Here is a 13,781-nt window from a genome sequence, read left to right as displayed (position 1 = left end):
AGTCTTTAATTCTGGTGAAGTCCAATTTATCTATATTTCTTTTGTTACGCATATTTTGGTGTCATATCTAAGAAACCATTTTTAAATCCAAGATCATGACAATTTACTCCTATGTTTTCTTGTAAGAGTTTTATGGTTTAACTCTCGATATTTAGGTTATGGGCCCATTTTGAGTTAATTTTTTGATATGGTGTGAGGTAGGGGTGCAGCTTCATACTTTTGCAGGTGGATATTGAGATGTCCCAGCACTATTTTTTGAAGAGACTATTCTATCACCATTGAATGGTATTGGCACCCTGTCAAAAATCATAGATGTATGGCTTAAAGACTGGCTTTTAAATTCCTTCAAAACCAAGTGGACATTTCCATCTTACCACAGTGATTCTTAAAAATTTGATTCCAGACTAATGGGAGTGTGAGGATTTTCCAGGTGTTAGATATTCTGGACTCCAGGTTTAGTCTTTATAGTAGGATGTGGTAGTGAAGAATTCTGTAGTGGAAAGAGCATTCACTCTAGGCTGCCTAGTGTTTGATCACACCTCTGCCTTTAGTTGTCATTGACCTCAGGCAAATAATATTATCTGCTTTTATAGGACAATGTCTAGAAGTTCCTTAGTTGAATTAATCATTTTGGTGCTCATCGTTGGTATGTTGCCAAAAAAATGCAGTTATGCTTCTGAGCATTGTTCTTTTACTGCTATGACAACTGGTGGAGAAGGTGGCCCACTGGATCTTTTCTCCATGATAAAGAGTCTTGTACAAGAAAGAAGTTTGGTGTTTACGTTTTGATTGTACATGCTGTTTCCACCCTATACCTTCTACTTAGTGGTGTGGGCTCATACTAACTTATGAAAGCCAATTGTGTGCATCTCTTTCTAACTCTGTGTTCATGTGACATCATGTTGAGAGCTTAAAATTGGCCGTGCTAGGAGTATATACACCAGGGAAATTACTGAATTCTACAAATCAAGTTTGTTTGTTTGTTTTCCAGGGGGCTGGCTCACTAGCTCATTGCTGCTTCCACTCCTTCCTTGCCTTATTAATTTTTAATAACTCTTCAAGACTCAGGTTAAGTGAAATATCACTCCAGAAGTCTTCACTTGCTTCCTCAGGTCAAGTGTACCTCCTCTCTTCTTTCATAGAAACTAGTGCACAATTTTATTGCCTTTTCAAGGACTTTTTTGAGAATCAAATTCCACATCAGGATTCAATCCTAGAAGCAGAACCAGGGATTTTAAGGCATTTATTACAGGGAATAAGTTGATGCAATTGTGGAGGCTGGCTAGGTGAGTCTAAAGTCCAGGTGATCAGGAAGGGAAGATCACAAGCAGGTTAGAACCTATGGGCATGAGTTTTTTGGAGTCTTCCTTTTCATTCTCTTTCCTCCCTGCATCACTAGTCTCGCCCCTCCTCACAATGATCATTCTTATCATCTTACAAACATAGCCTACTACTTCATATTAAAAACAACGACAATAAAATAAAACAAAAAATATCCCTGGACCTTATAACCCAATCTAGATACCATCCTACTTCTCTGCTCCTCTTCACAGCTAAACTTCTGGCCAAATGAATAGAAAATGTTTCTATTCATTGCATTTTACTACCTCACCTCCCATTCACTCTTCAGTCCCCTGTAATCTGGTTTCAGTCTCACCACACCATTAAAACTGTTATTGTCGAGGTCATCATGGCAGGCACTTTTGATTGCTTAAACCATCCATTCTCAATCCCTCTTTCTTTTGTCCATTTTCACTGTAGAGGCTAGAAAACTTAAATTCTCACCTTCCCAGAGTTTCCCTTGCAGTTCAGGATGGCTGTGTTACACAGTTCTGACTAATGAGATGCAAAATAATTCCGAGGGAAGGGAAAGTTCTTCTACTCTTGATAAAGGGGCATATGTTGCTGGCACCACACCTTTGCTTTCTTTTCCCTCTGTCTTGTACATGAGTCCAGAACAATGACACCCACTTTCCAGCCATGAGGGACAGTCCAAGGGAAGCACAAATCAGCAGGCTCTGACAGTTGGCTCCCTAATGCTTTTAGCTGCTTACATCCAGGCTTTTTGTTGTGTGGGAAAAATAGCAGATTCCTATTTGGGGTTAAAATGGATTTTTTGTTTCTTGACTCTGAAATCAGTTTTAATTAATTCAATCATCAATTACGTTCATGCTGCTAAATTCAGTGGAAAAATTTTTTTCTTTATCATATTTAGCTTCTCTCAGTAGCATTCTACACTATAGAATACCTTCTCCATGAAACACATATCTCCCTTTATTTCCTTGATGCCTCTTTCTTTGTTTCTCTCTTACCTTTTTAGCTACTCAATCTATTTTGTGAGTTCACTTTTCCCAAAGCAATACTTAAATATTGGAGTTCCTCAAGGCTGTGTCCAACTACTTTTTTTCTTCTTAGGTGATCTTATATAGTTCAACAGCTTTAAATGCTATCAATTTCTTGAAAACTTCCAGATTATTACCTCCAGCCTTGACTTCTCTAAATTCCAGCCTCATGTATCTAATTCTTTGCTTGACATTCTAGATACTTCACAGACATTTTAATCTCACCATGTCCAAAGTTGAACTATCGCTTTCCCTTAAAAATCCATATCTATTCCGCTCTTACACATCCTAGCAAACTGTAATATAATCTGTCAACCAGAAACATGGGAGTAATCCATTATTCCTTATTCTCCATCATCCCTAATGTGGCAGGTGCTCTGGGTTGGCTCACTTAGCGCCCATTGCAGTAAACTTCTCCCTGCTTTTCTCTACTTTAGAGACTGGAAAATAAAATATTCATTTCCTAGCCTCCCTTGCAAGCTGAGTGGCCAGTGACATAGTTTTAATCAAGGAGATATAGATGGATGTTTCTGGAAGTGCTTAACTTTCTGAATAAAGTCTCACTAAAGGAAAATTTTTGCAATTCTGTCCTTCTTACTGGAACTCATCTGTGGTACCTAGAAGTACAACATCCATTTGTGACCATATGGTTCAAAGTCATATGTTAATGATGAAGGAGCAAAGAATAGAAGGATCTTGAGACATTGGTGACATCAATAGAACTGCTAACTCTCAGACTTATTTTTGTATGGGGGAAGAAGGCCTCTACTTAAGTCATTATAGTAGGGTTTTCTGCTGTTTGTAGCCAAATGCAATTTCTGACTAACTGTCCAATCCATTAGCAAGTCCTACAGATTATACAGCAAAATATATCTTGAATCTTCCCTCTTATCTCCTAGTCCACATCACTACCATCATCTTAGTCTAGGCTACCATCATCTCTCACCTGGAGTACTGTGATAGTCACCTTACTGGCTACCTCATTTATTTTCCTGCTCTCCTCCCATGTAGCATCAGAATTATATGAAAATAAAATTCACGCATATAGTAGTTTAGTTAGGAATAGAGAATTACCTCCACTTGATAAAGAGCATCTATAAAAATCTTAGCTAACATCACACTTAATGATGAAAAACTGAATGCTTTCTCCCTAAGATTGGAACAAGGGTAAGGATGTCTGCTTTCACCACTCTTACTAAACATAGTACTGGAAGTTCTAGACATTTTAATAAATGAAGAAATAGAAATAAAAGGCGTACAGTTGGGAAAGGAAGAAATAAAACTATTTCTACTTGCAGATGACGTGATTGTCTACATAGAAAATTCCAAGGAATAGAAAAATCACTTTAGAGCTAATAAGTAAGTTCAGCAAGGTTGCAAGATACAAGATCAACAGAAAAATGCAGTTATATTTCTATAAACCAACAATGAAGTAACTAAAATGAAAAACAATACCATTTAAAATCACTCCAAAGAAAATGAAGTACTTAGGTATTTACTTAGCAAAACATGTACAGGGTTTGTATGCTGAAATAAATCAAAGACCACCTAAATAAATGAAGAGATATACCATGCTCATGGGTTGGAAGATTCAACATAGTAAAGATGTCAATTCTCTTCAAACTGATCAATAAGTTTAATACAATTCTTATAAAAATCCCAGCAATTTTTTTTGGTAGAAATAGACAAGCTTATTTTGAAATTTATATGAAAAAGCACAGGTCCTAGAATAACTAAGACAATCTTGACAAAAAAGGAGAAAGTGGGAAGATCCTTCCACTAAGCATTAAGTCTTTCTAGTTAGCTACAGCAGTCAAAATGGTGTGGCATGGTAGTGGTGGAGAGGTAGACACATAAATCAATTGACAGAATAGAGAACCCAAAAATATACCCACACAGGTATGCCCAACTGAATTTTGACAAGGTGCAAAAGCAATTCAACAGAGGAAGGATCACTTTTTCAACAAACAGTGCTGGAGCAATTGAACATCCATAGACAAAAACAAAACAAAACAAAACCTTAACTTAAACTTCACATCTTATAAAAATATTAACTAACAATGAATCCTAGACTTAAATGTAAAACTTAAAATATGAAACTTTTAGAAAACTATATAGAAGAAAATCTTCGGGATCTAGAGCTAGGTGAAGAGTTCTTAGACTTAACACTATAAGTACAATCTGTAAAAGGATAAATTGATAAATCATCCTTCATCAAAATTAAAAACTTTTGCTCTGCAAAACTGGACAGTTACATGTAAAAGAATGAAATTAGAACACTTCCTAACACCACACACAAAAATAAACTCAAAATGGATTAAAGGAAAGGCTTAAATGTAAAGCCAGACACTATAGAATTTTAGGGGAAAACATAGGAGGAACACTTTTTGACATAAATCACAAGATCCTTTTTGACCCACCTCCTAAAGAAATGGAAATAAAAACAAAAATAAATAAATGGGACCTAATGAAACTTCAAAGCTTTTGCGCAGCAAAGGAAACCATAAACATGATGAAAAAAACCCCCTCAGAACGGCAGAAAATATTTGCAAATGAAGCAACTGACAAAGGATTAATCTCCAAAACATACAAGCAGCTCATGCAGCTCAATATCAAAGAAACAAACAACCCAATCCAAAAATGGGCAGAAGACCTAAATAGACATTTCTCCGAAGAAGATATACAGACTGCCAACAAACACATGAAAGGATGCTCAACATCACTGATTCTTAGAGAAATGCAAATCAAAGCTACAATGAGGTATCACCTCACACTGGTCAGAATGGCCATCATCAAAAATCTACAAACAACAAATGCTGGAGATGGGGTGAAGAAAAGGGAACCCTCTTGCATTATTGGTGGGAATGTAAATTGATACAGCCACTATGGAGAACAGTATGGAGGTTCCCTGAAAAAGTAAAAATAGAACTACCATATGACCCAGCAATCCCACTACTGGGCATATACCCTGAGAAAACCATAATTCAAAAAGGGTCATGTACCACAATGTTCACTGCAGCAATATTTACAATAGCCAGGGCATGGAAGCAACCTAAGTGTCCATTGACAGATGAATGGATAAAGAAGATGTGGCACATATATACAATGGAATATTACTCAGCCATAAAAAGAAACGAAATTGAGTTATTTGTAGTGAGGTGGATGGACCTAGAGACTGTCACACAGAGTGAAGTAAGTCAGAAAGAGAAAAACAAATACCATATGCTAACACATATATATGGAATTTAAAAAAAAAATGGTTCTGAAGATCCTAGGGACAGGACAGGAATAAAGACGCAGAATTAGAGAATGGACTTGAAGACACGGGGAGGGGGAAGGGTAAGCAGGAACGAAGTGAGAGAGTGGCATGGACATATACACACAGACAAATGTAAAATAGATAGCTAGTGGGAAGCAGCCACATAGCACAGGGAGATCATCTCGGTGCTTTGTGACAACCTAGAGGGGTGGGATAGGGAGGGTGGGAGGGAGACGCAAGAGGGAGGGGATATGGGGATATATGTATATGTATAGCTGATTCATTTTGCTGTGCAATAGAAACTAACACAACAATGTAAAGCAATTATACTCCAGTAAAGATGTTAAATAAACAAAACAAAACAAAACAAAACAAAGGCCAAAAAAACTTTTGCTCTGCAAAAGACCCTGTAAAGAGGATGCAAAGACACACTACAGATTAGGAGAAATGTTTGCAAACCACATATGCAACAAAAGACTTGTATCTAAAATATATAAACAACCCTCAAAACTCAACAATAAGAAGATAAACAATTCTATTAGAAAATGGGGAGAAGACATGAACAGACACTTCCCCAAAGAGGATATACAGATGGCAAAAAAAAAAAAAAAATGTGAAAAGATGTTCAGGAGACCTCCCTGGTGGTCCAGTGGTAAAGAATCCACCTTCCAATGCAAGGGATGCAGGTTCGATCCCTGGTTGGGAAACTAAGATCCCACATGCCGTGGGGCAAGTAAGCCCACGTGCCACAACCACTGAGCTTGTGTGCCTCAACAAGAGAGCCCAAATGCCGCAAACTACAGAGCCCACGTGCCACGACTACAGAAAAGACTGAGTGCCGCAACTAGAGAGAAACCTGAGCGCTGCAACGAAGAGACCACATGCCGTAACGAAAAGATCCTGTATGCCTCAACAAAGATCCCGTATGCCACAACTAAGACCCGAAGCAGCCAAAAAAAAAAAAGGAAAATAAATAAATAAAATAAATAAATATTAAAAAAAGATGTTCAGTATGATTAGCCATGAGGGAAACACAAATGAAAACCACAAGATATCACTACCCATCTATCAGAAAGGCTAAAATTAAAAATAGTAACAATATCAAATTCTGGAAGAGATGGAGAGAAATTGGTTCACTCATACATTCCTAGTAGAAATATAAAATTATACAGTTATTTGTGAAAAGTTTTGCAGTTTCTTATAAAATACACAATTATCATAAAACTAGAAATTATACTTTTGGGCATTTACTCCAGAGAAATGAAAACTTATGTTCACACATAAATCTGTACATGAGTGTTCATAGCAACTTTATGTGCAGTAGCAGAAAATGGAATTAACCCATGTGCCCTTCCAAAGGTATTTAATATTTAAACTGTGGTACGCCCAGAACCATAGACTACTACTCAACAATGAAAATGAGTGGTTTTTTGATCTACACAACAACTTGGATTAACCTCCAGGGAATTATGCTGAGGAATAAAAGGTTACACAATGTATGATCAATTGTATAACATTTTGAAAAGGCAAATTTTTAGAAATGGAGGACATATTAGTGGTTGCCAGAGGTTAGGAATGGGGAGAGGGAAGAAGGAAGTGAGTGTGGTTAAAACAGGGTGACACGAGGGATTGTGATATGGGAACTATTCAGTATCTTGACTCTGTGATGGCTACATGAACCTACAAGTGATAAAATTGTACAGAATTTAATTCACATACATAAATAAGCAGAGGTAAAATTGGGGAACTCTGAATAAGGTGGTTTTTATCAATGTCCATATACTGGTTTTGATATTGTACCACAATTTTGCAAAATGTTACCATTGGGGGAAACTAGATTAAGCACATGATCTCTCCGTATTATTTCTTAAAACTGCAAGGTAATCTACAATTGTCTCAATAAAAATGTCAATTAAAAACAAAACAACAAAATAAAGCAAAACAAAAAATATACTTCAGATTATGTGTCTTTTCTGCTTAAAATCCTTTAATGATTTCCTGTTATACCCAGAATAAAATTCGGACTTCTCTCTAAGGCTCTTACAACCTGGTTTTATTTTCTCTCCAGTCTCATCCTGTTCTATTCCTGTCTTCTGTCACCATTCACTACACTGACCTTCTTTTGGTGTTACACAAGCCAACACAGAGCAGTGTGTTGTTCCTTCTAAAACATTCATCCCTCAGCTCTTCCTGTGGCTGGCTTTTTGTCATCCTTTAGGTCTTGTCTTGGATGTCACTTTCTCATAGAGCCTTCCCTAATGATGCTCCTAATTATACAGCAAACAAGTGGGTTAGATTTGTAACTCTTTAGATTATTTGTTACTGATAATGTAATGATAATATTTATTTTAAATGGCATGTATCTATAAATATAGGCCACCTGTGTATTGAGTGACAGTATAAAAAGAATAAATTTCAAGAAATTTCCTCATTTATGCATATTAAGGGATATCAGTGAACCATGTGATTACAAGTAGAATGCTCGGTTGCCAGTAGCCTGTGTAAAATTTGAAAAATATAAATCTGCTTTCCTTATTTTAAAATATCAAGATATATTTGCACATATCTTTAAGTACCTTGGAATGAGCACTATGCTAATGCCACAGTAAGTCTAGAGTATTATTATAAACCAGGGAAGTACATGTAAAAATTTGTAGCTGTAAAGTTCTGGATGAATCTTTTTTTGTTGTTTTTTTTTGTCTGCGGCCACACAGCTTGCAGGATCTTAGTTCCCGACCAGGAATTGAACCTGGATCACCACAGTGAAAGCGTCAAATTCTAACCACTAGACTGCCAGGGAATTCCCAAATCATTTTTTGTAAAACTAAACAAGGAAGCTGATTGTCAATGAATTGTAGTATCTCAGATATAATTGGGATGGAACTGAGGGTATGTGTGGTCAAGATGATATGAATAAGTGAAAAGTTTGAATCATTGAGCATTCGAAATTGTATTTTTTAAATACAGAAGCTAATAATTCTGCTTATAAACAGAGGTTAAAATTGGGAATTATCTAAGCAATAAAATTGTATACATTATCCCTGATGTTTGAATACTAATAGTGAAAGGATTAAAGTTCTTTAAAAAATATGTTCTCTTAAGAAACAAATGTTCCAGATAAATATTTAGAAGTTAAACATTGCTTTTAAAAGATATCAAGTACTATATGTTTGTTTTGCTATTTTTTTCTTTCATGTAGTTGTTTTGCTATTTTTCAGTGTAAGGTTGCTAGTAGAGAGTACCTCTTTTAAGACATAATCTGGAGTCTATTTTTGGAATATTTTAGAATCAACACAAATGAATTATAATGGCATGACTGTTATTCTTTGGTTAACCAATTAAAATTCACAGATAACAGAGCCTCTTATTTAAAAAGTAAACAAAACTCCATGTGACATGACTTGCAGATTTTATCATGAATTCTGCTCTGTAGTAGATGAAGACCCTTGAAGAATTCATCATCAGTATTATAGTTTGAAGTCAGAAACTGGAGGTGGACAAGATCAGATGCCAGGAAAGGTAGAGGTGCATACTGAGGCTATGCCATGTTTACATGCAAGTGGAACTGGGCAGGACTGAGACAAGAGCATAGTGTCAGATAAGAAAAGTCAGTCATCAGGTCAGAGATGGTGTAACCAGGAGAATGGGGTTTAGTGGTAGAAAATGCATTTGTAAACTTGCCTCTGTAGAAATGCCTTAAAGGAATAAGACTCTGAGCCTGGTATTATCTAACAGACTTTATTTATGTGACATTAAAAAAGTCATAATGAAATTATTTATATATCCTGTTCAACTGCTTGGATTTTCATTGAGTTTCATCTCTGCTACTAACTAGCTATGAGAACTTGAACAAGGAGTAGTATCTATTTGTGTTGAAGTTTTTCTTAGCCAAAAACTTGAGAGAGTTGGATTAGATGATTTGTATACATCTAACATTGCAGCAATCTATGAATTATTACACATTACTAATTGGTTTAACAAATTCCCTTTTTTATGGGTAATGAAAAGATAAACTTCAAGTTGAATTGTTATAGCACCTGTATTAGTGGAGTTTGAATTTAATGAAGGGTTTTTTTCCTTCCTGTATATATTACTTGGTAGTTTGTAGAGACCCAATGTTTTGTAATCAGAATGGAAGAATGTCAAATTCAATCATGAAAACAAAGTATGTATTAAATAAACAATAAGGAACTCTGGGAGAGTGTGACCTGAAGGTCCCAAAGGCTTCTATCCCTGATGATCTGGTTATTATTTGATTTATGTCAGCTTGTAACTGCCCTTGCTTTGACCCGAGAGGATTGTGTGGGAAGTTTGTCTCTGAGACAGAGCTGAAGCATTGCTCTGCAGAGTGTCTAGAGCCTAAATGTATGCAGAGTGCCCTTATTTCCACTCCTTGATAAATAGAGAAAAGGCTCAGTTGCTCCAGATGGAAAGTTAAAGTCATTGCTAAATCTATCTATACTCATTCTGTGAGGAAAAGGACAATCTCTAGTAATATCATTGAACTGTGAGTATTTTGTTCTCTCTAAAATAAGAAAAATGTATTTTATACTGTCTAAATTAAATATGAATGCTAATTTTGTTGACAACTCACTTCATTATTAAACTGTAAGGTATTAATAAATTAGAGGGTATTTTTTGAGATCTTTAGTTTCCACTAACATTAACTTAATTTTTGCAAGGTAAGACAATTGTAGTTACTATGATAGTCAAGCTATAAAAAGCATTTTCCCCTTGAAAATAAGAAATTTAATTAAGTAGATTACACAATAATTTGGTTCTTTCCTAAAGAATGACAAGATAATTTTAGACTATGGTTGGACTTGACATTTGATGTGATAAGTCACTTCACAGTAATGTTTATTGTTATATTTTAAAAATTAAACTCATTTTTAAATCAAGAACTTATTGATAAAATATTTTATTTTTTGAAGCAATAGGTAATATGTAAATTCAAACCACTTGAAATAAATTCTGATAAAGAGATATTCAGGGAATTATACTTTTGTTGAAAATTTTATGATGGTATAATTATGAAAATTACGTCAGATTGTGGAAATAGACACACAAATATTTCTATACTTCTGAAGTATCTAAAATATTACTTTCATAGTCATGAATTTTCTGAATACTTAATCTATTTTCTTTCTGTCTTATGCTGTGAAAAGTACTTAACATATTAATTACTTTTTTCATATAAAACTATGTATGGATTATATGATTAGATTTATAAGAAATGTGTAGAATAGGCGTATCCATAAAAACAGAAAGTTGCTTAGTGGTTGTCAGGGATTGGGGGAGGAGGGGATGAGGTGCCATGCTTACAGGTATGGGGGGATCATTTTGGGGTGACAAAAATGCTCTGGAATTAGATGATGGTAATAGCTGCACACTCTGAATATTCTAAAAACCACTGAACTGTACAGTGAATTTAAGAGAATGAATATGATGTTATGTAAATTACATCTTGATAAAGCTGTATAATAAAAGCATGAGAAGACTTCACAGTGTAAAGTCCTCCCTGTATTCAAAAGTTAAAGGACAGATAATTATGGAGGAATCAAGAAGCCTTAATTTGTGTTATTATTCAAATATATTCTTTTCATTTTTTCTGGTTCCAATAAGCTCAGAGAATTCTGGCTCAAAGAAGCACTACCATAAAAAACCTTTTTATAATTATGTATTATATAGCACTATCACTCATTTTTTAGTAGATACTACTATGAAAACTAAAAATTTTTTTTTGCAAAACAATATACTTTTCAATTATGTCAATAAGCAATGCATTATTCATGATTCAAATGACATATATTGCAAGAGTAAAAATGTGAAAACTGTGAAATTCTTTAACATATAGATATAGTTCTCAGTAATCAATATGTTTTTCCTGTTAAGGTTTTAGACATGAAGAGTTACCAAGAACAATTCATGGTTAAAGCAGAGGAGACGCAAATCCATTTGTGCAATTACACATCTTTTCAGTAAAATAGCTATCATAATCTGTGAAAAATATGGTTTTTGATAAAGTTATATTTGTTAAAGAAAAACATAGACTTTACGCAGGCCAAATTGATCCTCTTGACAAAATCTCCTCTCTTAACTAAGTTATTTTCTCTTTAAATAAATATTTACTAGGAAGGTAATGAAACAGAATCATTCCAAGACCACGGTAATTTTTCTCTTTACTTTAATAGGATAGGAAGTTTTTGATTACATACCTCTCTCTATGTTATTAATAATTTGTTTTTAAACTAATTTTATAAGCATATTATTTCTGAAAATTTTGTTTTACCATGCATACATATTATAATACTTCTGTTAGACATTTAGAAGTCTGAAGAAAAATTTAATTAGTGAACATTTTATGTAGAAAATAATGCAACTATTACTATAAGCATATAAAGGAGAGAAATATTTCATATTTTAAAAGGCATATTTTAATCAATGGCCTATTTATGTTTGTGTCCCATATATGCCCTGGATTATAACTACAAGCATACCTCATTTTACTGCACTTTGCTTTGCTGCGCTTTGCAGATACTGGGTTTTTTTACCAATTGAAGTTTTGTGGTGACCCTACACTGAGCAAGTCTAGTGGCACCATTTTTTCCAAAAGCAGTTAGCTCACTTTGTGTCTCTGTGTCACATTTTGGTAATTTTCTTAATATTTCAAACGTTTTCATTATTATTATATTTGTTATGGTAATCTGTGATCATTGATTTCTGATGTTACCATTGTAATTGTTTTGGGGCACCATGAACTCACACCCATATAAAGTGAACTTAATCGATAAATGCTGCGTGTTCTGACTGCTCCACTAACTGCCTGGTTCCCATCTCTCCCCTTCTCCTTAGGCCTCGCTATCCTCTGAGGCACAACTATATTGAAATTAGGCCACTGAATAACCCTACAATGACCTCTAAGTGCTCAAGTGAAAGGAAGAGTCTCATGTCTCTCACTTCAAATCAAAAGCTAGAAATGATTATGCATAGTGAGGAAGGCATGTTAAAAGCTGTGATAGGTCAAAAGCTAGGCCTCTTATGCCAAGCAGTTAGCCAAGCTGTGAGTGCAAAGGAAACGTTCTTGAAGGAAATTAAAGGTGATTCCCCAGTGAACACACAAATGATAAGAAAGTGGAACAACCCTATTGCTGATATGGAGAAAGTTTTAGTGGTCTGGATGGAAGATCAAACCAACCACAACATTCCTTCAAGCCAAAGCCTAATCCAGAGCAAGGCCCTAACTCTCTTCAATTTTATGAAGGCTGAGATTGATGAGGAAGCTTCAGGAGAAAAGTTTGAAGCTAGCAGAGGTGGGTTAATGATGTTTAAGGAAAGAAGCCATCTCCATAACGTAAAAGTGCAAGGTGAGGCAGCAAGTGCTGATGAAGAAGCTGCAGCGTGTTATCCAGAAGACATACCTAAGTAATGAATGAAGGTGGCTACACTAAACAACAAATGTAGATGAAATAACCTTACACTGGAAGAAAATGCCATCTAGGACTTCCATAGCTAGAGAGGAGAAGTCAATGCCTGGCTTCAAAGCTTCAAAGGAAAGGCTGACTCTCCTGTTAGGGGCTAATACAGCTGGTGACTAGAAGTTGTAGCCAATGTTCAGTTACTATTCTGAAAATCCTAGGGCCCTAAAGAATTATGCTAAGTCTACTCTGCCTGTGCTCTATAAATGGAAAAACAAAGTCTGGATGACAGCACATCTGTTTACAACATGGTTTACTGAATATTTTAAATCCACTGTTGAAACGTACTGCTCAGAAAAAAAGATTCTTTTTAGAATATTACCGCTCATTGACAATGCACCTGGTCACCCAAGAGTTCTAATGGAGATGTATAGTAAGTTTAATGTTGTTTTTATGCATGCTAACACAACATCCATTCTACAGCCCATGGCTTTTGACTTTCAAGTCTTATTATTTAAGAAATATATTTTGTAAGGCTATAGCTGCTGCAGCTAGTGATTCCTCTGATGGATCTGGACCAAGTAACTTGAAAATCTTCTGGTAAGGATTCACCATTTTAGATGCCATTAAGAACATTCAGGGATTTCCCTAGCTGTCCAGTGGTTAAAACTCCACTCTTCCACTGCAGGGGGCACAGGTTCGATCCCTACTTGGGGAACAAAGATCCCACATGCTATGCGTTGAGGCCAAAAACAAAAAAAA

The sequence above is a fragment of the Grampus griseus genome (assembly GCF_964374135.1).
Source record: "Grampus griseus genome assembly, chromosome: 1".
Lineage (NCBI taxonomy): Eukaryota > Metazoa > Chordata > Mammalia > Artiodactyla > Delphinidae > Grampus > Grampus griseus.
This window is presented reverse-complemented; position numbering follows the sequence as displayed.